The sequence below is a fragment of the Loxodonta africana genome, chromosome 12 (genome assembly GCF_030014295.1).
Source record: "Loxodonta africana isolate mLoxAfr1 chromosome 12, mLoxAfr1.hap2, whole genome shotgun sequence".
NCBI lineage: Eukaryota > Metazoa > Chordata > Mammalia > Proboscidea > Elephantidae > Loxodonta > Loxodonta africana.
This window is the reverse complement of record NC_087353.1, coordinates 14,371,071-14,396,017: the sequence shown is the minus strand read 5'-3', so window position 1 is coordinate 14,396,017 and position 24,947 is coordinate 14,371,071.

The following is a 24,947-nucleotide window of genomic DNA, read 5'->3' as shown; positions in this document are numbered from 1 at the left end:
ATAGTTAAGACAGGTGATTGCAATGTGATTTGTTGTCATGGCTTAAGGAATACCCTGAAACTGATCATATCCCAGGGCATGAAATGCTATCACAGGGACAGGCTCAACCTTGGACTTCTGACTAAAGCTGTATGTGACAGATGGCAATAGAATGTTCAGGGGGGCTAAGAGCAGAATTTTGTACAATGTAAAGGAGGATATTGGTACAGTGGTTAAGGTTTCGGCTGCTAACCAAAGGTTGGCAATTTGAAACCACCAGCGGCTCTGTGGGAGGAAAATGTGAGAGTCTGTTTCAGAAAAGATTTTCAACATTGGAAGCCCTATGGGGCAGTTCTACCCTGTCTATAGGGTCACTGTGAGTGAAAATCAATTCGATGGCAATAGGTTTGGTTTTAGTTTGTATTATGGATTGAATTGTGTCCCCCTAAAATGTGTATCAAATTGGAGAGGCCATGATTCCTAGTATTGTGTGGTTGTCATCCATTTTGTGATCTGATGTAATTATCCCATGTGTTGTAAATCCTTATCTCTATGATGTTAATGAGGCAAGATTAGAGGCAGTTATGTTAATCACTGTAATTCTGTAATCTACAGAATTAGATTGTCTCTCTAGTCAATCTCTTTTGAGATATAAAAAAGAGAAACCAGCAGAGTGGAGAGGGACATCCTACCACCAAAAAAGTAGAGCAGGGAAGACTGATGACAAGGACTTGCCCCCATACCTGACAGAGAGAGAAAGCCTTTCCCTGGAGCTAGTGCCCTGAATTCGGACTTCTAGTTTCCTAGGCTCTGAAAGAATAAGTTTCTGTTGGTTAAAGCCATCCACTTGTGGTATTTCTGTTATAGCAGCACTAGACAGTTCGAAAGGGAGGACATTATGGATACTATGTTGGTAGAAAGCTCCTCAATAGGGAAATAAAGAATAAAGCAAGGAAACAAGCAGTTGCAAAGAGAATCCACACTTGCCTCACCATTGGCACCTTGGGTCAGTCCAGGGTTCTCTACTGTTATAAGAGAAAGAAACCAGCAGTCTAGGCTTATGATGGTTTTAAAATATAGCCACGGTTCTTTGATACCCCTTTTTTTTTTTTTTTTTTGATACTCACTCACATTAAGTGTGGCAGAAATAATGGTGTTTGACTTCTGAGAGTGGGTGGTAAAGGTACTGCAGCATCTTCCTTGGCATCTCCTGGATCACTTGCTCTGAGAGAAACCAAACACCATGGCACAAGGATGTCTTTTTCCCAGTCTTGTGAGGGCACCATCTTGAAACCATCTCCTCCAGCCCCAGTCAGGCCTACAAATAACTGCAGCCCTAGTTGACATTATGTTTCCAACTTCATTAGAAACTCTGTCCCATAACTACCCAGATAAGTTGTTCCAAAATTTTTGAACCAAAGAACCTATCAGAAAATAGTATTTGTTGTTTAAAATGATGAACTTTTGAGGTAATTTGTCATGCAGTAATAAATAACAAATATGGGTTGCAAAGACCTGGTTCTAATCCCACCTTTCCTTTGTGAACTTGCATTCATCAATCCCTTCACCTTAGTGTTTCCATCTGTAAACTTGGGTCACATATGTCTTCCTATGCCTCTGTGTTGTTGTGATGATCAGGTGTAGCAATATGTATGAAAGCCTTTGGTAGAAAGTTTAAAAAAAAAACTCTCCTGCATATTCCATCATTAATATAGATTTGAACAATGACAAAAACCAATCCAGGTACAAGTAATGCCATTAAAAAAAAGAAAAAAACATGTCTGTGTAAGTGCTCCAAGTCAGATCTCTGGAGCCTACAGAACATGACACATCTTAGGCATTCAATACACAGTGAATCAATGTCAATATTTCATATTTCTCATTAGAGTACCGAAAGCCATGTTTACAATGTTTTGTTACTTCTTCTTCATTATTCATTAATATTTTAATTTTACAGAAGTGATGTTAGGTTATTCTAATAATTAACAAAGACAGAAATTTCATTTACTTGTTGAAAATATCTGGAAACTCAGAGGAAGTTAAGAACAAGCAGAGAAAACATGCATACTAGATTAAGATTATTGTGAGGTACAAACCTTACCATCAGTAAGACTTTTCTTCCTCTTCTCCAATATTTAGCACACTAATTTGTACACAGGAGGCAATCAGTATTTAACCATAAAGATCAGCCTCTACTGTATCCTGGGTATTCCCTCTATGAAGTCACGTATGAGAAGTTTCCTTTGGAACTTGGGGCTAAAAAGGCCCTGCTTATTCCCAGAAACAAATATTTGTCTTTCTCTTTCACAAACAAGAATTATAAACAAAAATTTACATTGGCAACAAACAGGATTATCATCAAATATAAAACCCTATACTGCCAAATGAAGTGGCCCTCCTGGTCTGCAGTTTTTGATTTTTCTTTTCCATGTTCTCACTTTCTATTTGTGTTTGCTTAAATGGGTTAGTTTTCATATGTGGTTTTTTTTGTAAGGAGTCCTAGTACGTATTTACTTTTTCCTTGTGTGTATAACGTATCTGAGTGTCTTTTACTTGTTCAGTATAGAGTTGGACACTGGGCATATGCATTCTGGACTACAAGTTCCTTGCCTTTAAAAGGCAAGGAACAGTCTCTTTTCCAAAAGGTATTGGCAAAAGTGGATTTCTGAAACTGTAAAGTTTTTGGAATAAAATATAGAAACTAAGCTTTGGAACCTAATTTTTTTCAATGATAGATTACCAAACATGACAACAAATGCATGAACAATGGAAAACAAAATAGATAACTAGAACCTCATGAAAGTTAAATACTTATGTTCATCAAGAGTAAAAAGACAATCTACAGACTGGGAAGACATCTTTGGAAAGGACATAACTGGTAAGTGTCTAATATTTAAAATATATAGAAAATTTCTACAACTTAACAAAAAGACAAATAACCTAATCAAAAACTGGGCAAAGGACATGAACAGACAATTCACCAAAGAGGATATTCAAATCGCCAACAAATACACATGAAAAGATGTGCAAAGTCATTAGCCATTAGAGAAATGCAAATCAAAGCTACAATGAGATACCATTTGACTCTCACTATTTTTTTTTTTAGGATATGTATACAAACCACAGTCTCATCTATCCTGAGACCAGAAGAACTAGATGGAGCCCAGCTACTTCTACTGACCGTTCTAATTAGTGCCACAATATGTGGACCTTGACAGAATGAGAGAAAATGTGGAACAGGACCTCAAATTAGGAAAAAAAAAAAAAAGACCTAGTGGGCTGCTTGAGACTGGAGGAGTCCCTAGACTATTGCCCTGAGATACTCTTCGGAGCCCTGAGGTTACCTTATAGCTAAATAACAAATTGGCTCAAAACATACTGAATATCACTCATAAGGACTGTGCTTCTTTAAAAAATCACCTATATGAGACCAAACAGTTAACAATTACTTTAAAACAAAAATGGTAATATAAGGGTGCAAGGAAAGTAGATTAATGGAAATGGAACAACCAGAACAAAAATAATAAGAATGTTCACACATTGTGAAGAATGTAACCAATGTCACTGAACAAAATATGTAGAAGCTGTTGACTAGTAACCTAAACTGCTGTATAAACTTTCACCAAAAACACAAGAAAATACTATTAAAAAAAAAAAAAAAGATACAGTGAAAGAATAGGGCAGATAGAAGAGTTAGCCTGGAGGCATCAGAAAAAGGATGTGGTAAAGTCTGAACTAAACTGGAAGGATTCATAGAAACTTCCCAGGAGGAAAATCAGAAAAGCACATTTTAAGCAGGAAAAAAAATAACCAAATGCAAAGGCCAAGTTGTATGAGAGAGCATGAAAAGATTAGAGGATTGCCTCTAGTAAAGAATTGTTGAGTTACAGAGTGAGGAAATGAGTGGTTGCTGTCCTCTGATTCAGATTACAGAGATTCCCATGTGATTCCCAGATTGTAGGTTTCATTATGAAGAAAACCACTGAAGAATTTTAGGCAAAGGAGTGACATACCATATTTTTGTGCAAATAACTCACACCTTCTACTTTTGTTGGCCAACCTGTCCCTCCCCCCGGAGTTATTTTCCTAAGCGCCCCTGTGCTATTATTATTATTTTTTACACGCTGTTGTAAAACAATTAGCATAGCACACTTAGGAAAATACGTAGTGGGGGGAGAGAGTGATTGGCAAACAAATGTGGAAGGCTGTGTTATTGGCATAAAACTACAGTAATTGCATTTTGTGTTAGTAATGCATAAAAATAAAATAAAATGGGGTAAATATCATGAGGTCCCTGTGTGGTGAAAACAGTTTGCTCTCACCTTCTAACCTAAAGATTGGTGGTTTGAACACACCCAGCAGTGCTGCAGAAGAAGGGCCTGGTGGTCTTCTTCTGTAAAGCCAAGAAAACCCTATGGCGAAGTTCTACTCCTTAGCACCTGGGGTTACCATGAGTTGGAATAGACTGGATGGCAATGGCAAAATAAAGAGTAAATATTCGCTGAATTGAAGTATTTCGCTAACCAGAAGGTCGGCAGTTTGAATCTACCAGGTGTTCCTTGGGAACTCTGTGGGGCAGTTCTACTCTGTCTTACAGGGTTGCTATGAGTTGGAATCGACTCGACGGCAAGATTTTTTTTTTTTAGTTTGTTTTGGTACGTGGCATTTACTGTGGAACTTGAGAGCATGACAGCATTTATTCATAAAACAAGGAGATATGCACATGACCCATACCAGTGTGATAACTTGATGCACCTCCTTAGAGTATAAGATTTAAACAGCCCTGTTCTCTGCATAACTTGTTTATAAGTGCTTGATGTTCAATTTATTGAGATTTGATTTTGCTAATCTTGGCTAAGAAAGTTCAGAGTACTTCAAAAGCTACTCTTGCTGTGCTTGATGGTCAACAAATATTGAACGGCTTCTGCAGGAGGACAGCATTTTGGTCTGGGCAGATGATGCTCTCCACAGAATTCAGTCTATTTTGATAGCACATGGAGATTGATTTGATAATCTACAACAATATATAAGAATGTCCCATTCATTTTTCAAGGGGATAGTAACCTTTTGGCTCAAGAGCTATCCAGCTGCAAGGAGAAGGAAGCATCCATCAGAATGACATATACTGCAGAGCAGCGTATTGCTTGGCACTCGGAGCACAAAGATGAGCTCTGTCCTGGCTGTTGAGAGCACGTAAAATGTGCAAATAAATGCACAGAAATAATGAAGGCAGGCCCTCGGCTTTGTTGTTTCTGAGCTTCGTAGATCCATGGTTCATGAAGTCAGGCATTGACTTTTCTTTTGGACAAAAGTCTTTCTGCCACTCCGCTCCATCTATGCGTTTCGGCTTCAGTAGATGCTGGCGGCGTCGTTTTGTCGTGCTGAACTTGTTCTCCGCTGAATTGATTGTGTGATAGAGCTGGTAACGTACCATGGCCTTTAGCGTGAATTCTCTTATATTAGGTGGAAAGTACAATTCTTATGCCCTTTTGCTTTATGCATTCATGACTTCAGTCAATCCATCCACAAATATTTGTTGAGAAAATAGCCTAGCACTCTGCTAGGCTCCAGGGATATAATTATAAATACATGTCACCCTGTGTTTGAGGAACTGGCGAATTAGTCAAGACAAATGGGTCAATATCACAGTGCAGTGGGCTTCATGCAGTGTTACAGAGTTTGAGGAGAACAACAAATAAATTGATAACCCCCAGGTTACGTGTATTTCCATGGTGTGAAAATTTTCCTTCACTGGTTTCCATAATACCTAGAACAGTAATTTTCATAGAATGGGAAGAGTTAATCAAAATGTCCATGGAAGCTTTTCCAAACTCCATCAGCTTCCTTGCAGATCCACATCCACAGAGCAGAGGTTCTCAGCTGGAGGCTCTATTGCCCTTGTTTCCCCCACAACAAAAGGACATCTGGCACTGTCTGGAGACATTTTTGCTTGTCATATCTGGGATCTAGGGGCTGGAGGTGTTACTATCATCTACTGAATAGAGGCCAACGATGTCATTAAATATCCTACAATGCATATACCAGTCCCACAAGAAAGAATTATCTCACCTAAAATGTCAATAGTGCAAGACTGAGAAGCCCTATTGTAAAGTAACTGATAAGACGGTTATTCAAGCCACAATATATTGCTAAATACAAGTGAAATATGTTGTATAACATGAAATAAACCTCCTTGTAAATTTGTGATTCTTTCCTGTGTCTAGATAATTTGTCGGACCCCAACAAATAATAAAAATATCTCTATTGTCAGCCTGTCTTTAAATATAGACAGATACCCTTTACTTCCCTAAGACCTTTCCTAACCAGATGACAAACAAGGGCTTCTGTGGCAATCGATGTAGGTATTCTGAGCCCTCATCTGTGTTCGTTATCATGTCCTGCCACCACCAGGTCACCGCCCTTCATATTGGTTCTTTGTGACTCACATCAGCCTTAGCAGTTGTTGTCTGTCTCCACTCCTCAGCAGCTGTCATTTTCCTCCTTTGCTTACAACCCACTTTTGCCCAATCTCTGCTTCGCTCCAAGTGGGAAATCCTCCCCGCCCCCGCCACCACAAAGGAGTTATAATTCCTTAAGCCAATCTTAGACATCTAAGTGATCATAGCTTTTCAAGGGACTTCAACAGCTAAGATTTTTATTGCAGACGTGTGGCCCTCTTTGTTGAGAAACATATGTAAGTTCTTCAAGCAACCTGAGTGACTCCATCCGATGCTCCACTCCATGTCTTCCCTGATGCTCATAGACTCCTATTTTTGGTTGAAGCAAATGCACAACTCTGTTGGTTTTTCCAAAACAAGCTCTACAAATGGCTGAATGATTGAAAACATCCTTTCTTAATTCGTGAGTATCCTGACTGCTCAGCTGGTCATTCCCACATTTAGAAATAATAAAATTCAGAACAGTAAATAGTATGATTATTGCTGCCGTTGCTGTTTTCATGAAAATAAGATCATAATGGCCTGCGCTGACATCAAATATTTGAAAGCTAGGGTCAGATTTGGCCTTCACTATTATCTTTAATGCATGTTTTTATGCTTTATAATTATTTTAAACAGAATTATTTGACTCAAAATAATAATAACGATGATAATGACTAACATTTAGTAGGCACTTACTTTGCCCCAGCCATTTTCTAAATAGTTTCATGACATTATTTTTTATTCTAATAAAAACCCTATGAGGTACATGCTTTTATTATCTTTATTGGACTGAAAAAGAAACTATACCTTAGCAAAGTTAATAAGTGGAGGAGCTGGGATTTAAAACAAGTCCTGTCTGCAATCGGTGACACCCAATGAAGGGATCGATATTAATGAAAATCATCTTTTTTTCCTTATCTGATGGTATAATAAATCATATTCTAAAATGTTAAATAACAGCTTTACATAGATGATGATTATTGTAGAAAACAAGATACTGTGAATATAGGCACAGATTGTTTAATACCATGGCTAACTAAAAAGTCATGTGTCTTTATTGTGTTTTATAAATAGAGAAAGGTTTACGGACATATACTTTGATTCCATGAAAAATCGTGCTCACCTCAATTTATTTATTTTAACACTTTATGTATAACCGTAATTATCTCTTTATTTTACTCACTGTCATAGTATATGGAAACCCTGGTGGCATAGTGGTTAAGACCTACGGCTGCTAACCAAAAGGTCGGCAGTTCAAATCCACCAGGCGCTCCTTGGAAACCCTATGACGCAGTTCTACTCTGTCCTGTGGGGTTGCTGTGAGTCAGAATTGACTCAATAGCAATGGGTTTTGGGATTTTTTTTTATCATAGTATATACGCTTCTACATGAAATATTTATTGGGGAAAATTGCATATCATATTTAGAGATACTATGCAGACTCACTTTCTGTTGTTTATATAAATATCACACATAGATGTTAAAAAATTTAGCAATGTCAATATGTGTATAAAAACAGATTAATTGTGATTAACTGCTAACTCCAAGGAACTAGGCTTACCTACGACGTGCTCAGCACATTAACACAAAATTCTATCTTTGATTATTTTATTGTCTGTGTACCTCCTTGGGAATAAAGAGGTTAGGCTATTTTTTCTTGGCGGACTTATTTTGGACTTGTGTTCAGATTTTATATATACATGTATATATCCTTTGATAACATAGATAGAAAAGGAAGGGATCTGCCACAAGGTTTATTACTCTAAAAATATAAAATGTCTATTAATATGATTAAATGACCCAGCTCCTCTCATTCTAAAATCACCTAAAAAATAGGATTACTCTCAACATTTAAAATGTATTTACCAAGTTTGATGATAAAATCTTGGTAATTTTTACATTCCTGTCATGGATTGAATTGTGTCTCCCAAAAATATATGTATAATTTGGTTAGGCCATGATTCCCAGTATTGTGTGATTGTCTGACATTTTGTCATCTGATATGATTTCCCTATGTGTTGTAAATCCTATCACTATGAGGTTAATGAGATGGATTACTGGCAGTTATGTTGATGAAGTCTGCAAGATTAGATTGTGTTTTAAGCCAATCTCTTTTGAGATATAAAAGAAAAGCGAGCAGAGAGACATGGGGACCTCATACCACCAGGAAGGCAGCACGAGGAACAGAGCATATCTTTGGATTTGAGGTTACTGGGCAAAGAAGTTCCTTTACCAGGGAAAGATTTATGACAAGGACCTTCCTCCAGAACCCACAGAGAGAGAAATCCCTCGCCTGGAGCTGGTACCCTGAATTCCAACTTCTAACATCCTAGACTATGAGAGAATAAACTTCTGTTTGTTAATGTCAGCCACTTGTGGTATTTCTGTTACAGCAGCACTAGATAACTAAGACAATTCCTAACTCATCCTTATAATTCATTCTCCACAATTAGACTCCCAGTAGTCCTTGTCATCGTTCCCTTCCTTCAAATGCTTGGTTGTGTCTTTAACATCTGGTTATCATCTATGATCCTCTTCTACTTCTTATAGTGTTAATTTAGGTTTCTACTTCTATTATAGGGTAAACTTCATCATCTCTAGACCCACAGAATTGAAAAAAAGAATTTATGTCCCATTTTGTCTAGCCTATAACGCACCAGTGCCAAGATGTCTTTGATCTACACTTTTGAACAACGAAACCATTCCATTTCTTGCTGTTATTTCCCAGGATATTAATTGAGGTCCATTTAAAAAGAATGTTCTTAAAGTATTTATTTAGTCTGCTTAGCTGTGATGACATCTTCTCAGAAGGCAATGTAGTTGTTGATTTGAACATCTACCTCTGATTCCCTCCCATTGTAATTCTGTGCCATCACCGGTCCCCGGGTACCCCGCCAGGCCCTCCATGTTCTAATTCCTGGTGCTGCATCCACCTCTCTTCCCGACTTTATTTCCAGCTTAAATTCCTTCCCTAAAGAACTACAATGAAGGACTTAATAAGATGCAAACCAGAGTGGTAATTAGTTAATCATAAAATCAGAATAAACTGGGAGTCAAAACACTGGTTTTATGGACCCTAAATATATTTCATCATAACATAAAAGATATAAATCATACTCATTCATCAAAGCTCTGAACTTTTCTTTGATCATAGACCAATAAATTTTTATAGATCCCCTGATTGGAGTTAATGCATCATGTTTCTTGTATAAGCTATAAACATAATGTCTTAGATATCATTTCCAGATTGGTGCTTTAAAATGGAATACATACTTAAAGAAGCTTGCAAAACAATTTGACATCTCTCTTTTCCCTTCTATATCTAATTAGTTCCCTTCATATTTAATTAAATTACAGTAAAACAAGAACCTCAGACATAAACAGGCTTGTGAACAAACAAGAAATTATTGGTAAACCAATAATTGAAGTCGTCAGAGCAGAAATGTGTGAGTGTACTTGAGACTTCCCCTGGCTGGAAGTCTCAGCGTGTTTAGTGTTACATTGGTACCGAGAGCCATAGTTCGAGTTCATCTGGCCAATCAGTTGAATGCAGTTCATGAAAGAAGACTGTCTTGTATCTCGAGTTCCCAGAATGCACTATTCCATCATTTGCTTCTATGCATTTTCATTCCTTTGTCTGGAATTCTCTACCTCATTTCTTTTGCTTGCCTAGCCCCTGCTCACCCTTTAAGACTCAAACAATAATGTCCTCTGCAATGCTGACTGTAACACCCCACTCCTCACTCATCTCTTCTTTACTACCACAGAGACCTATGGATGCTTTTAATTCCAGATTTGTACTTTATTATGGAAACATATTTAATTTGTCTTTCTTTTGTATTATACACTTCTAAGGACAGGGTTTGCCTTTTACCTCTGTGTCCCCAGTATCTAATATGGTGCCTGGCATCCCCAAAGAATTTTGCTTACTTGCATGAATGCATGAAAAAATATCCAGCTACATGGAGCTATTTTTCTGTCTATTAATGCTATTGCAATCACTATCCTGTACTATCCAATATGGTAGCCACAAGCCACATGTGCCTATTTAAACTAATACATTTAAATAATAATAATAATAAAAAACAGTTCTTAGTCACACTAGCCATGTTTCAAGTGCTCCATAGCTGACTACTTTATTTGATAGTGAAGTTATGGTATGGACTATTTCCATTGTGAAAGAAGAGCTCTTATGGGCAGGATTGCTCAGTCCTTCTGACCAGCCTCTGAATTGTTATGCCATATTGGAAACATTCTCTCTGTGCTACTTCCCTTGAGGACTGGTAGTCTTCTTGATTTTTTCCACCTTGGCATAGTGTAACACAATAGTTCCTTACTTCAAACAACAGGATTCCAAAATCCATTTTAGACCTTGCTGATAAATTTTGTTCTTCCTATTGCTTTGTGGCTCAAAGCTTTCTTAACACATTTTTATGGAAACCAGTTTGCTTTAACAGCTTTGATGTTGAGGGCTATTTGAGATAAAGGCAGCAGTTTGCTGTTTTAAATCACATTCACACAATCTCAATTGCAAACACCCTTATCCCATGGTCATCCGGAATGTAATAACACACAGCTTCACAGCTGATCTCTCCCAATAACTGTGCTCTATGAGGTGGCTCTGGTTTGGGATAGCTTAGAGAAATTTAACTCTTGCTGATGCTTCAGTAAGAACCCAAGATAACTAGTCAAATGCTGTTGATATAAGCTTCCGGCTTTTTAAGAATTATTACATATATAGTATATTATTTGTTTCCCTTAGCAGCTTCTTTCATGGTATTGTATCTGAAACCACTGACCCAAAGGTAATGAAATAACAAGAACGGCTATTTTCATCTATATTGTGCTTTGTAGTTGTACAAAGTATTTTCAAGGAATAGTCTCTCTTTCATAGGGATAAGCTGTGAGAGTTGGACTTTCTAATTAGCTGAAAAAGGGAGCCAGTAGGTAGTATGCCATTCTTTAAGCCAAAATCAAAGGTGTTCTCTTTACTCTGCTCACATCAGCTTATATTTAATAAGTAAAATCATATTTAATGGCTGCCTTGCATTATAATATATAATCATTCATGGTTTGGCTTTATGTGTCAGTGAAGTCAAACCCACTACTGTCAAGTTGATTCCCGCTCGTTGTGACCCTATAGAACATGGTAGAACTACCCCATAGGGTTTCCTTCTGAGGCTATAAATTTTTATGGAATCAGACTGCCACATCTTTCTGCCTTTTGGTTAGCAGTCGAGCTCTTTAACCACTGTGCTAGCAGGGCTCACTGCAGCAATAGTTTCTAACGTTATAATTTTGGTATTTCTCTTTTTCATTCTTTCTCCCAGTCATGTCTCTCTCTCAGTCGGTTAAAAAGTTGTAAACTGTTATTAAAAAAGCCTAAAACCAAAAACCAAACCCTTTGTGTTATTGAGTAGAACTATTTGGTAGGGTTTTCTTGTTTATAATCTTAATGGCAGAAGTTCGCCGGGCTTTTCTTTCCCAGTTCCTCTGGATGGATTCAAACCACCAACTTTTAGGTTAGTAGTCAAACAAAAGTTGTTTGCAGCACTCAGGAACCTTTAAAATAAATAAATAAACTAAATATTTAAAGGAAAATTGTTTTATGGACATGGTTTTTTTTTTTTTTTTTTTGAAGTTTAGGTTAGCCCCACACAGGTTGGTCATGTAAATATGAATTTTGTACAGAGTTTCATGCATTCTTAGAGTTTGGAGAGACCCAGGAGGACATCAATTCCAACTGTCTTTCTCCTCACCTTTTGCCCATTGTGATTTTATCTGCTCCATTCCTGTTCCCTTGATTCCTTCCTCCCTTGCTTTCCCATTGCCCACTCCCCAGACCAAAGTCCCATTGCCATTGAGTTGACTCCAACTCATAGCAACCCTACAGGGCAGAGTAGAGCTGCCCCATAGGGTTTCCAAGGCTGTAATCTTTACAGAAGCAGACTGCCACGTCTTTCTTCTGTGGGACTGCTAGTGAGTTCAAACCTCCGACCTTCCATTTAGTAGCCAAGAGCTTTAACCACTGTGCCTCCGGGGCTCCCCAATGGCACTTTAAGATTCCCTTGCTCCTTCTCTCCCTCCTCATCTTCTCTGCCCTTGTGTCAGCCCTTTGACGCTCCTCCTTCTTCAGTTGTTTCCTCGCTCCCACCCCCTGTATTTCTAGGACATTCATAAACAAACATCAAACAGATGTGTGTACTTGTGTATGGAATTTGTGAACCACACCTTTACTAGCAAAGGACCTGAGTATGCAAACGGTTAAAGTGCTTGGCTGCTAACTGAAAGGTTGGAGGGTAGGGTCCACCCAGAGGCAACTGGGAAGAAAGGGCTAGAAATCTACTTCCTAAAAATCCTCCACTGAAAACTCTGTGGAGCTCAGTTCTATGTTGACACACATTGGGTGGCCAGGAGTTGAAATCCACTCGACAGCAACTGTTTTTCATGTTTACTTCCGGAGTGGTACAAGCGACCAATCCATCATCAGAATTTACTAAGCTTGTCAACTGCTGGACTGATGAATTATAAGAGATAAAATAGACATAGTTTCTAGAGTTTAGAAACTTTGAGACTTTACTGGAGTAAAATTCAACATTGTAACCATTGTTTCCATAGATGATTGCTTTACTATAATCAGAAAAAAGAAGGAATTTTTAAATTTGTAATCACATATCACATTTCCTTTGATATCAGCTGATGAAGCAGCAAGTAGTAAAACACAGAATGTCAAACTGGGAGCCAGGTCACTGGAGCTTCAGCCCTAAATCTGTCCCTCACTAGTCATGTACTCTTGGTGAGACACTTGTCTTCAGTTACTTCTGCTGATGGTTTTCAAATCAGGATGTTTGGAGATGTTTTTGGTTGTCACAAAAATTGGGGAATGCTGCTGGTATTCAGAGGTCAGGATGCCAAATATTCTAAAAGGCACATAGTCCTTCACTGGATGGACTGATTGACATGAAATGTCAAAACCTTCCTGTTGGAATATCCTGATAAAGTACCTTTCAGTTTCTTCGTAAACCTAAAATTCTATGATTATAAATTACTGGGTACTTCTTGGACAGAGAAAAAAATAAAGAATCATGCTTAGTGTGAATAGTTTCCCAAGTTTTATTTGTCTTAAATTATTTTAGATACGCTTTTGTTAACATAAGGAAGCATTAATAAGTTCATCATTCTCATTTTAAAGATTAAATACTAGAAAAGGAAGATTCAAGAATAATAAGACCAGTTAAAGAGAATAAATGATGAACTGAGAGGTGCATCCACTTTGAGGGCTGAGAAAACCTACCCAATAAACAAATGTTAAACATACACACCCCTTCTGTGCAAAGCCTGACATTAGTCTTTGTGAAAGTTTATATAATTAACAGATAAGTATCTGCATTATCTACTAAGCTACAGAAAATCTGGTATTAATTAGAGAACATGACATAACCATTATTTTGTTTTGTTGTATGCCCTCAAGTCAATTCCGACTCATAGCGACCCTATAAGACAGAGTAGAATTGACTCATAGGGTTTCCAAAGAGAGGCTGGTGGATTCAAACTGACGACCTTTTGGTTAGCAGCCTGAGCTCTTAATCACGTCGCCACCAGGGCTCTGACATAACCATAGATGGTCATAATCTAAAATATATATATTAAAAAAAAAAGTTGTCGTTCAGTTGATTCCCACTCTTGGTGACCCCATGTGTGTCAGAGTAGAATTTTGCTCCATAGGGTTTTTAATGGCTGATTTTTTTGAAGTATGTCACTGTGCCTTTCTTCTGAAGTACCTCTGGGTGGGCTCAAACCTCTGACCTTTGCATCAATAGCTACACACTTTCACTGTTTACACTTCCCAGGGATACCAATATAAGGTATAAAGTTATTTAAATGCAATGCAATCAGAGTAAAAAGGGAACTGGAAAGAAAGAAACAAAAATAAGAGAGTGTACTGTATAGAACCTGAGATAAAGAGGTAAAACCATTTATAGCATTCTCTGTCAGAGGTAGGAGTAGTCATTTTTACTGTACTTCATCCCACTTAACCCTCATTATAGTTCTCTAATAGAAAATTGCAACCATCTTACTGATAAATGCATAGAGGTTTGATTAGGTTAAGATACTTGTTAAAGGTTACGCAAATAATCTATGGAATTACAGGCCCAGGTTTGGAGAATAGAATGTTTCAATTTTTTTGTGACCTACCTTTCCACATGATTTGCCCATTTTTCTAAGAAGATATTTATCTTTTCTTCTTTTTCATTAATTTGTAAAGACTATTTTTATGGTGAGGCTATTGACCTTTGGCTTGCTCTTCTCACACTTCTGTCTCTTGTTTCTCTGGTTTCACTGGTCCTTCAGTTTTCCTCTTTGCCCAGCCTCAACCGGTTGACTGCTCTTTTGGTTCCCAGGCTCTTATCTTGATTTTCCAGGAGTTATCTGGTATATTCCTATTCTCTTTGATAAGGAGACAGGAACTCTGGTGGCGCAATGGTTAAGCACTCAGCTGTCAACCTAAAGGTTGGTGATTCGAACCTACCTAGTGGCTCCATGGGAGAAAGACTTGGTGATCTGCCCCTGTACAGATTACAGCCTAGACAACCCAGTGGGGAGTTCTACTCTGGTGGTAACTAACAACAACATGTTAGGGATTGTCTCTGGACTTGTCAGTTGATGAGAACCATAGCTTTAGGGCATTGAATGAACGTCCTGTGCACACAGCAGTCTTGCTTTTAGTCTCTGACATTTAGGTCAGTGCTCAACTTCCCAAACAGGGAATACATGGAAGTTACACTGGGGTTTTAATCACAATGACTCCAAATACAATGTCAGACACAACACGGATTTGTCTATGTAGTTGCCAAAAATTCCCTTGTTTATGAAATAGACAAGTGTTTTATTAGCAATGTCCATAAAAATTAGGTCACATTTCACCTGTTTTAGAGGGAAACAAAATACCCTTTTTAATGGCCCTCACTATGAGTTGTCGCTGGAAGAATTAGCCATCAATTTGAGTAATACACATAAAACAGCAATAAATATGATATTCATAACCCAAAATGAACCTCATCAACCATTTACAAAGAACATCCAGTGTATTTAATAGAGTTATATTAATATATTGCTGTGAGGATAATGGTTTCCATACTGCTCATTTTAATGGGGGAATTGCCGCTAGGTAGATATTCAGTTTTACTTTCTAAATCCTACTGAGAAGGTGGAAGATTTTAGGCTTCTTCCCCTCCTTACATGGAATAAAAAAATAAATCGGAAACCTCAATGCTGAAAGGTGTTGGGTATGATTTATTTGGATATTCCAACTGTGCATATCTGCCTGGGTTGATCTACAAAACCCCAAGTAATCTTAGCATACTTACCTTTGAGATTTCCGGCAGATTCGGATCTGCAGGTGAGAGAGCAGGCTGTTTAAGATATCCCATCTATTAAGGACATATGTCTGTGAGTAATTTTCAGTCTCAACAGCTCTGAGATCTCCATAAATCTTTCAAAAAAAAAAAATCTGTACCTGTAGGCACAGGAATTTCGGCAAGTGCTCCACTTAAATATCATAAAAAGTATCAAACGTGTAGCTCCCCAAAATATTCTGGGGTGTACTTTAAGGATTCAAGAACCCTTTGGAATCAGGTTAATTCTAACAGTGTGGTTTTTCTTTTCCAGAATTGTGAAGGCTAGAACTTGAAAAGCAAAAGACAGCAGCAGGTGTGTGGTTAAGAATAATGTCAATGATCGATGAAGGATCCCTGCTCTGAAGACACAGTTTTGTCTTGACTAGCACTTTGCTCAGCCCTGTCTCGTGCTTCTTTGAACCCAATGTCTTCCTAAAATGTCATCCCATAGCCACATCAAATGAATTCTGGAGGGGGGAGAAAAAAAGCAATTAGTTATTTTCAATTTGGGGGAGACAGAGGTGAAACAAACAGACATACATTTGTATTATAATTTTAGATACTGCAAGTGAGACAGAGTGACACGTGAGTTCAATATATTTTACTTTCTTTCTGCATTTTTTAAAAATCAACTTTGAGGAAAGATGGGAGATTTGGAGGGGAAAAGGAATTTATAATCACGTTAATAAACATAGAAAATCAGGATTAAGAAAATAAAAATAAAAATGTACATATATATACCAACACTAGACTATTAGTAAGCACCAGACTTCAGAGACCATTCCTTTCCCCCTCCATTCCTTTAATACCCACCCCCAAATCTTCAGCAGATATGTTGACTCTTTCTGCAACGATACCTCATTCAACCAACTTCTCTCCATCTTCACTGCAATACTTTAAAGTGCCAATTTTTTAGCCTGAATTACTGCAGTAATCTCCCAGCTGGTCTACCTGCTTCTAATTTGCTATCAGCAAATCGGGATGACCTTCTTAATATAGAGACACAATGACATTGTTTCCCTCTGACTTCTTCCCTCTCCTGTTCAAAACCCTCCAGTGGGTTCCCGTTGACTTAAAGTAAAGCTGATGATCTTTGACATGGCTTCCAGGGCCCTGCAGGCCAGCGCCTTTCTACCTCTCTAGTTTCAGCTTGCTTCCAGACCACACCATCTAGATTAGCTTTCATCTTAATCACCTAGTACTGCCATAACACGAATACCACAAGAAGGTGGCCTTTGAAGAATGGAAATTTATTTTTGAACAGTTAAAGAGGTTAGAAGTCTGAATCGAGGGCGTGGCTCTGGGGGAGTTCCTCCCTTGTCTGTTTCAGCTATAGGGTCGCTATGAGTCAGCACCGACTCAATGGTAATGGGTTTGGTTTTTTTTTTTTAGTAGCTGCCAGCTGTCCTTGCAGATGCACCTATCTCTGTTATCTGTGTTTCTCTTCTCCTTTTGTGTGTCTCTGTGCCCATTCTGCCCTCTTCATAACTCAGAAGTGATCAGATTTAGAACTAACCCTACTCGGGTAGGACCTAATTGTTGTTGCTATAGCCGCCATCAAGTTGACTGACTGACAGCAACTCTATGTATGACAGTACAAAGCCTTGTCTGGTCCTGGGCCATCTTCACAATTGTTGCCAGATTTGGGTCTAGTTGGACAATATTCTATTGTGTTCCATAGGATTTTTATTGACTAATTTTTGGAAGTAGATAGCTGGACCTTTCTTCCTAGTCTGTCTTAGTCTGGAAGCTCTGCCAAAACCTGTTCACCATGGGTGACCCTACTGGTATGTGAAATATCAGTGGCGTAGCTTCCAGCACCCTAGCAACATGGAAGCCACCACAGCAGGACAAACTGACAGAAGGGAGGTGGTGGATGACCTAATTAGCATAACAAAATCCTATTTCCGAACAGGATCATATTTACAAGTACAGGAGATGGGTTTCACTTATTTTGGAGGAACACAATTCCATCCATAACAGCTCGTCTCCATCAATCCACCGCTCCACCGCAACGCACCTTTTTCTTCCCTTAGAAAGCTCAGCTGATACTATCTTGGCCACTTACTTGTTTTCTTGTTTATCTTTTATCTCCTCCCATTAAAATAGAAGCCCCGCTTTATCTGTGTTGGTTCCCACTGTAACCCTAATGCCCAGAATAGTACTTGATGCATAATAGGTGATCAACTAATATTTGTTGAAAGAATAAATTAGTGAATTCAGAACTGAGAAAGCTGTTGATGCAAAACACTGAAAACCAGGCACAGGGCCATTAAAAGGCATCTCTTAAAATTCCCCTGACAAATATTGCTGAATATATCATGGTTTTCTGTAAAGAGGGAAAAATCTATCCAGTTCTAGAACATGCATCGCTGGAGATGATTAAAACTTTCCTTGTAATTTCTAAATCAGCCGTATCTTCCTAAGAATCACTCAATTTAAGTCAAATCTTACTAAAAAATAAAGCCTATGCAATTTCCTTTATGCCAACACATTTTTATTTTATGCATTTTGAGTTTTTTTTTGAAATCATGACATGTTTTAAATCTATATTTCTCGGGTGAGCCTTTCGGAGAAGTTATGAGAAAGGGGCAAATTGACAGTTTAGTGAATCAGGAGTTGCACATAGAGGGTGATCATATGATTTATCACTCTAACTGAAGACTTTTTTAGCATAAAAGGGGACAAGGTTACCCTGAGCCACAGACATGAGCCAGGACTTAAAAAACCAAACCTGTTGCCGTTGAGTCGATTCCAGCTCATAGTGACCCTATAGGACAGAGTAGAACTGCCCCGTAGGGTTTCCAAGGAGCAGCTGGTGGATTCAAACTGCTGACCTGTTGGTTAGCAGCCCACCTCCTAACCATTGCGCCACCAGAGCTCTGTAACCAGGACTATCCTGAGAAAATCGGGAAGTATGGCCACCTGACAAATATAGCCTATTCCAAACTAGTCCACACTAGTTTATTCCACGCTAGTGCAAGCAACTGGTGAGCTATGTGAACATCACGGATGAGAACAGGAAAATAAAATTGAAAAAAAGTTTAAAACTACTGATTTGATAGCAGGTCTACTTTTAAAATAAGACTTTCCTTTATCTTAAATAGTTTTTTTTTGTTTTGTTTTGTCTGTATTTTTCGGTCTTATGCACAAATCCCTTGGAGAATGAATCTTTTTGGTGTGGCTGGTTTTCAGAAAACTCAGGGTTGGCCTTTTTATGCATCAAAAGCTATATGTTTGGAGTCAGATAGCCCTAGGCTTTATTCTTACCAAATTGTAGAGCTATTTTAAGCTCCTGGGACCTGGTTGTCTCATCTGTGACTTACTTAGCTCATATATTAGTGTGAAGATTGAATGGGATAGCACTTACAAGTATTAAGTAAGGAGCCCTCGTAGGTGCAGTGGTTAAAGTGCTTGGCTGCTAACCAGAAGGTCAGTGGTTCAAACCCACTAGTCGCTCTGAGGGACAAAGATGTGGCGGTCTGCTTCCATAAAGATTCAGCTTTGGAAACCATGCCTGGCACATGTTGGGTGTTAGAAGATGCCAATGGTTTCTCTTTTCTTTTTTCTCCCTGTTGTTTTTCATCGCCAGATTAAACAGCACGCTGTGCTCATTTAATCTTTGTTTTCCTGTTCTTCCTGACGCTGCTGTTAGATAACACCTTCATTGCCATTAGCCTAGATGTTTGCTCTGGTCTCCTAAGTTTTTTCCAGCTTTTATTTTCACACCTCTAAAATCCATTTCTATTCAGTCATCACAGCTAAGCCTTTAAAATTTAAATTTTGTTTCCTTTTTTTTTTTTTTTTCAAAATCATTTAGTAAGTCTCAATTGCCTTCATGTGAAAATCCAAACTTTTCATTGTGGCCTACAAAGCCCATTCCAAGTGGCCTTGTCTACCTGCTTAATCTCATTTTCCTCTTTTCTTTCTCTGTGGGCTCTTCCCTCTCCATTCTGTCCTGGCAGCCTTACTCATCCTATGCATGGTGTTGGAACCATTGGCTTCTCAGTGAAGAAGGCCACACCAGGGTGTGACATACATCATTTCTGCTCACTTTCTGTTACCCTGAACTGAGTGTCCAGGTTATGAATGCTGGGAAGCATAGAGCACATGGCTATTTGGTGAGCGCCAACAGGGAGACTTGATGGCACAGTAGTTAAGCATATGGCTGCCAATCAAAAGGTCTGCAGTTTGAATCCACCAGCTCCTTCTTGGAAACCCTGTGGGGTAGTTCTACTCTGCCTATAGGGTGGCTATGAGTTAGAATCCACTTGCTGGCAACCTTTTTTTTTTTTTTTTAACAGTAACTACTATAGAAAGGCATCTTGGGAGTTCCTTAAGAAAAAAAATCATCAATCATAGCACGTTGTGGACTATGGTGTACTATTCCAGGGTCTATACACAGCACATGTGTTTGTTGTGAGGTGTGACTTAGCTTCTCTTTCCTCTGTGCCTTCCTTTGCTTGTGTTCCATGTCCCGTCCTCAATTTTACCTCTGAGCACTTATCTCTCTTCCACTAAAGTTTATGCTCTTTAATGGCAAAGATTACTTTTTTGCTCTCTTTTTGCTCCTCTGAAATGATTGTAGTTTCTGGAACACAATAGGCCCACAAGCAGACACAGACACACGGTCACAAATCATTGAATGGACTAATGAATGAAAGCCTCAGCAGTCATTAACATAGTTTAGGGCAAAAATCAAGTAGCACGATGTGAAACTGACCCAGCCTATTTGTCATTTTATGTATGATTTTATTCAATAGCACCTTCTGCTTCGTCATATTATTATGCATGTCTATATGTTTTTAACTGCTCTGTATCTTTTTTTTATGTTATCACTGCAAAATCAGATCATCAAGTTTATTTCATTACAGATATTTTTTTCAGTGCCTACTACATGCCGTGAAGGGTAAATAAGTAAACAAAAATATTAAAATACAGATTTTTGTGGCAATCACATGGGCTACTTAGGATTGTATATTGACTGTATCTACTTGACTCTAGATAAAGAGCCAACACGTTGTGTTATGGGTAAAGTTAATGACTTGTAGTACTTCCTTTTACTGCTGAGAGTTGTCTTTTGGCTTATTTCTTTGCTCTGTTTTTTATTCTATTCCAAAGAGGCTGTCAAATTGCTGATTTCTAGACAAACATGTTACATAATATGTTATGATAACAAATAGACTTTCAAATATCAACGGCTCAGTACAACACAGGCTTATTGCTTATTCACATCACAGCCTGACAAGGGTCAATGATGCTCCTCTGAGCTTTATTCTAAGCAGAAGGGTTCCAAGTTGCTTCCATTTGTAATTTTGGAAACATTAACATCTCAGATTACCACAGAAGTGAAGAAGTCCACACCTGGAAGTGACTTACATCATTTCTGCTCACTTTCCATTAACCTGAACCCAACATCATGGGCCCAACCTAACAGAAAGGGATGCTGAGAAATGTAGAGCACATGGCTATTTGGTGAGCCCTAACTATGAGTCAGAATCGATTTGACAGCAATGGGATTTTGGGAGGGCAGGTTAACAGTAACTAAGAGCCCTCGTGGCACAGTGGTTAAGAGCTCTGCTGCTAATCAAAAGTTCAGCAGTTTGAATCCACCAGTCACTCCTTGGAAATTTCAGTGGTTAGTCCTGAAATGTCCTATTGAGTCACTATGAGTTGAAATTGACTTGATGGCAACTAGTTTTTAATAGTAACTTTCATTAAAATGTATTATAGGGTTTCCTTAAGAAGAAGTTGTCAAGCATGGACTTTATAGGGAATGGTATACTATTTCAGATTCTAATGGGAGAAAAGTAGAAATTTTTTTACAAACGGAAAATAACTCATATTCCAGCCTCTGACAGTAAGTAATGGGCAAGTTAGCTTGTGTAATATTTCCAGGTTTTAGTTTTCTCATCTGGCAAAGAAAGATTTTGAACTAAATAAACTTTAGGGTCCATTTTAGCTTTAAAATTCTCTGTTATGTAAGCTGTCAAATTAATTGGGAATATAAGATGAAACAAAGACATGCTTTTAAAATTTAAGACTCCTAAATGAAAAAACTCAGAACAGACCTGGTATCACCCTGTGGGGTACCCACAGGCAAATCACAATGGTGATTTTAAAAATAATAATAGTATTTCCCAGTCTCATGTTTCACGCATTGTAAGTGTTTCATAGCTTGAATTTTTTTCCTACACTATATGGTGATATTACTTATTTGAAATGTGTGAAGTTTCTTTTAACCACATTTAAACTAGGCCAGGGATTAACAGATATTTTCTGTAAAAGGTCTCATTGTAAATATTTTAGTCTTTGCAAACCATACAGTCTCTGCAGCAACTACTCATCTAGGTGGTTTTACCAAGAAAGCAGTCAAAAACGGTACATAAGTAGTTGGGTGTGACTGTATTACAATAAAACTTTATTTACAAAAACAGGAGGTGAGATGGATCAGGCATGAGGACTGTCATTTACAGAACAAAATCTGATATAAGGTCTTGGATATTAGAACAAACTCCTAAATTTCATCTGTTTAAAACCCAGCTTTCATCTGTTTAGCTAACAATAAACTCTACCCATCCTAGTTCCATGTTTTACTAATGGAATATATTTTTGTGATGACCTCAGTGTAAGTTTGAAAGTTCTTATGAGTAATTTTTTTGAAAGAATTTTTTTAGTGAAAATGTATATAGCAAAAGATACAAAGGGAGAGAAATTATTTCTATGGGAGCCTGAGTAATGAAAAGGTTAGGAGAATTTAAAGCCAGGTTATTAAACATGCTCTAAGAATTAAAGAAAAACATGGGCAAAGAGCTAAAGAAATCAGGAAAATGATGCATGAACAAAATGATAATATAAATAAAGGGATAGACACTATAAAAAAAAGTGGTTCTGAAAGATACAATAACTGAAGTAAAAAATTCACTGGACTCAATAACAGATTCGAGCTGGCAGAAAAAAAAATAATAACTGTACTGCATGCTAAAGTAACCAAAATTATTGTGTCTGAAGAACAACAAGAGAGAAAGATCAAGACTGTTGGACAGAACTTAATGGAAATGTGAGACAGTATCAGAAGTAATATGCACATGATAGGTATCTCAGAAGGAAAAGAGAGAGAAACAGAAAGAATATTTGAAGAAATAACAGCAGAAAACTTTCCAAATTTGGCTAAGGAATAAATCTCCAAATCCAAGAAGCTCAACAAACTCCAAATAGTAAAAACCAAAAAAGAGCCACACAAAGACAAATTATAATCAAGTTCCCAAAGACTAAAATTAAAAAGAAAATTCCTAAAAGCAGCAATGGAGAAGAAAATTGTCACATCATGACATTACCAATGTGAAATGGCTCAGCTCCTGGGAAAAAAGTTTGACAGTTCCTCAACAAATTAAACATAGAGCTACCGTGCATCCCCAAAATTCCGCTCTTAGGCATATACCCAAAACAATTGAATGCAGGAGAGCAAGCAGATACTTGCATATCAAATTCATTGCAGCATTGTTCACAAAAGACAAAATGTGCCAACAACTCAGGTATCCCTCAACAGATGTATGGATAAACAAAAAACGGTACATACATACAATGGAATTTTATTCAGCCATAAAGAAAAGTGAAGTTCTGATATATGCTACGACATGTATGAGCCTCAAAAACATTATGCTGAGTGAAATAAGTCAGTCACAAAAAGACAAATATTGTATGATCCAACTCATATAAAATATCTAGAATAGGAAAATGTATAGAGAGCAAAGTTTATTAGTGGTTACTAGGGGCAGGAGGTGGAAACCCTGGTTGCAGAGTGGTTAAGAGCTAACCAAAATGAAGGCCATTCAAATCTACCAGATGCTCCTTGGAAACTCAATGGATCAGTTCTATTCTGTCCTACAGAGTTGCTATGAGGCAACGGGTTTAACGGTTAGGGGCAGGAGGGAGGGGCAAAAGAGGAGTAATTGCTTAGTTGATAATGCCTATCTGTTAAGGGTGATGGTAAAATTTGGAAATGGATAGTGGTGATGGTTGTGTGACATGATGAATGCAATTAATGTCACTGAATTGTACATGTAAAAAGATGAAATGGCAACTATTTTGTTATATATGCTTTTATCCTAATACCAACCAATCATCCCATTGCCATCTAGCCAATTCTGACTCGTATCATAATTAGGAAAAACACACACACATGCACACACACATTTATTATCTCATAGTTTCTGTGGGTCAGAAAACTTGGTGTGGCTTAGCTATGTCCTCTGGCTCAGCATTGTTCACAGGCTGCAATCAAAGTGTTGGTTGGGGCTGCAGCATCTCAAGGTTCAAGTGGGGCAAAGTTTCACTTTAATTATCACTCACTGGTTGTGCTTGGTAAAGTACAGGGTCAGCAGAAAAGAGGAAGACCCTTAATGAAATGGATTGACACAGTGGCTGCAACAATGGGCTCAAACATAACAACCATTGTCAGGACGGCACAGAACTGGGCAGTGTTTTCATTTTGTGGTATGTAGGGTTGCTATGAGTTGGAACAGGCTAGAAGGTATCTACCGACAACAGCAACAACAGTGGTTGTTGGCAGGATTCAATTCCTCACTGTTGTACTGAGGACTTCAGTCTGTTGCCATGTGGGCCTCTCCATGGGGCAGCTCACCAAAGTAAGCAAGTGAGAGAATGAAAGAGAGAGTGCAACCAAGACTAAAGTCGTAGCCTCTATAACCTAGCATCAGAACTCTTATCCCATCACTTTTCCCACATTCCCTCATTAGAAGTAAGTCACCAGTTCTACTGCCTCCTTGGGGGGAAGCAACTACACACGGGCATGACTGTCAGGTGAGGATCCCTGAAGGTCATTTTCAGAAGCTGCCTAACTGTCACACCAGATAAATCATTATTAAGGCAATTTAAAAGTGGGGACGATCCTATGGAAACTGATAATTCATTGCTAGGATTTATGGAATTCCTAAAGAAAGGCATAACCATGGCACCCTGTTCTCCAATCATTTATATAACTGAACTTCAAGTATAGCTGCAAAAAAAAAAAATTCAAATATTCAGATTAAAATGACTAAGTATACATCTACAATAAAAATCACTTAATTGGATGCTTCCCTAGAAACGTATAAACAAACTTACAAAC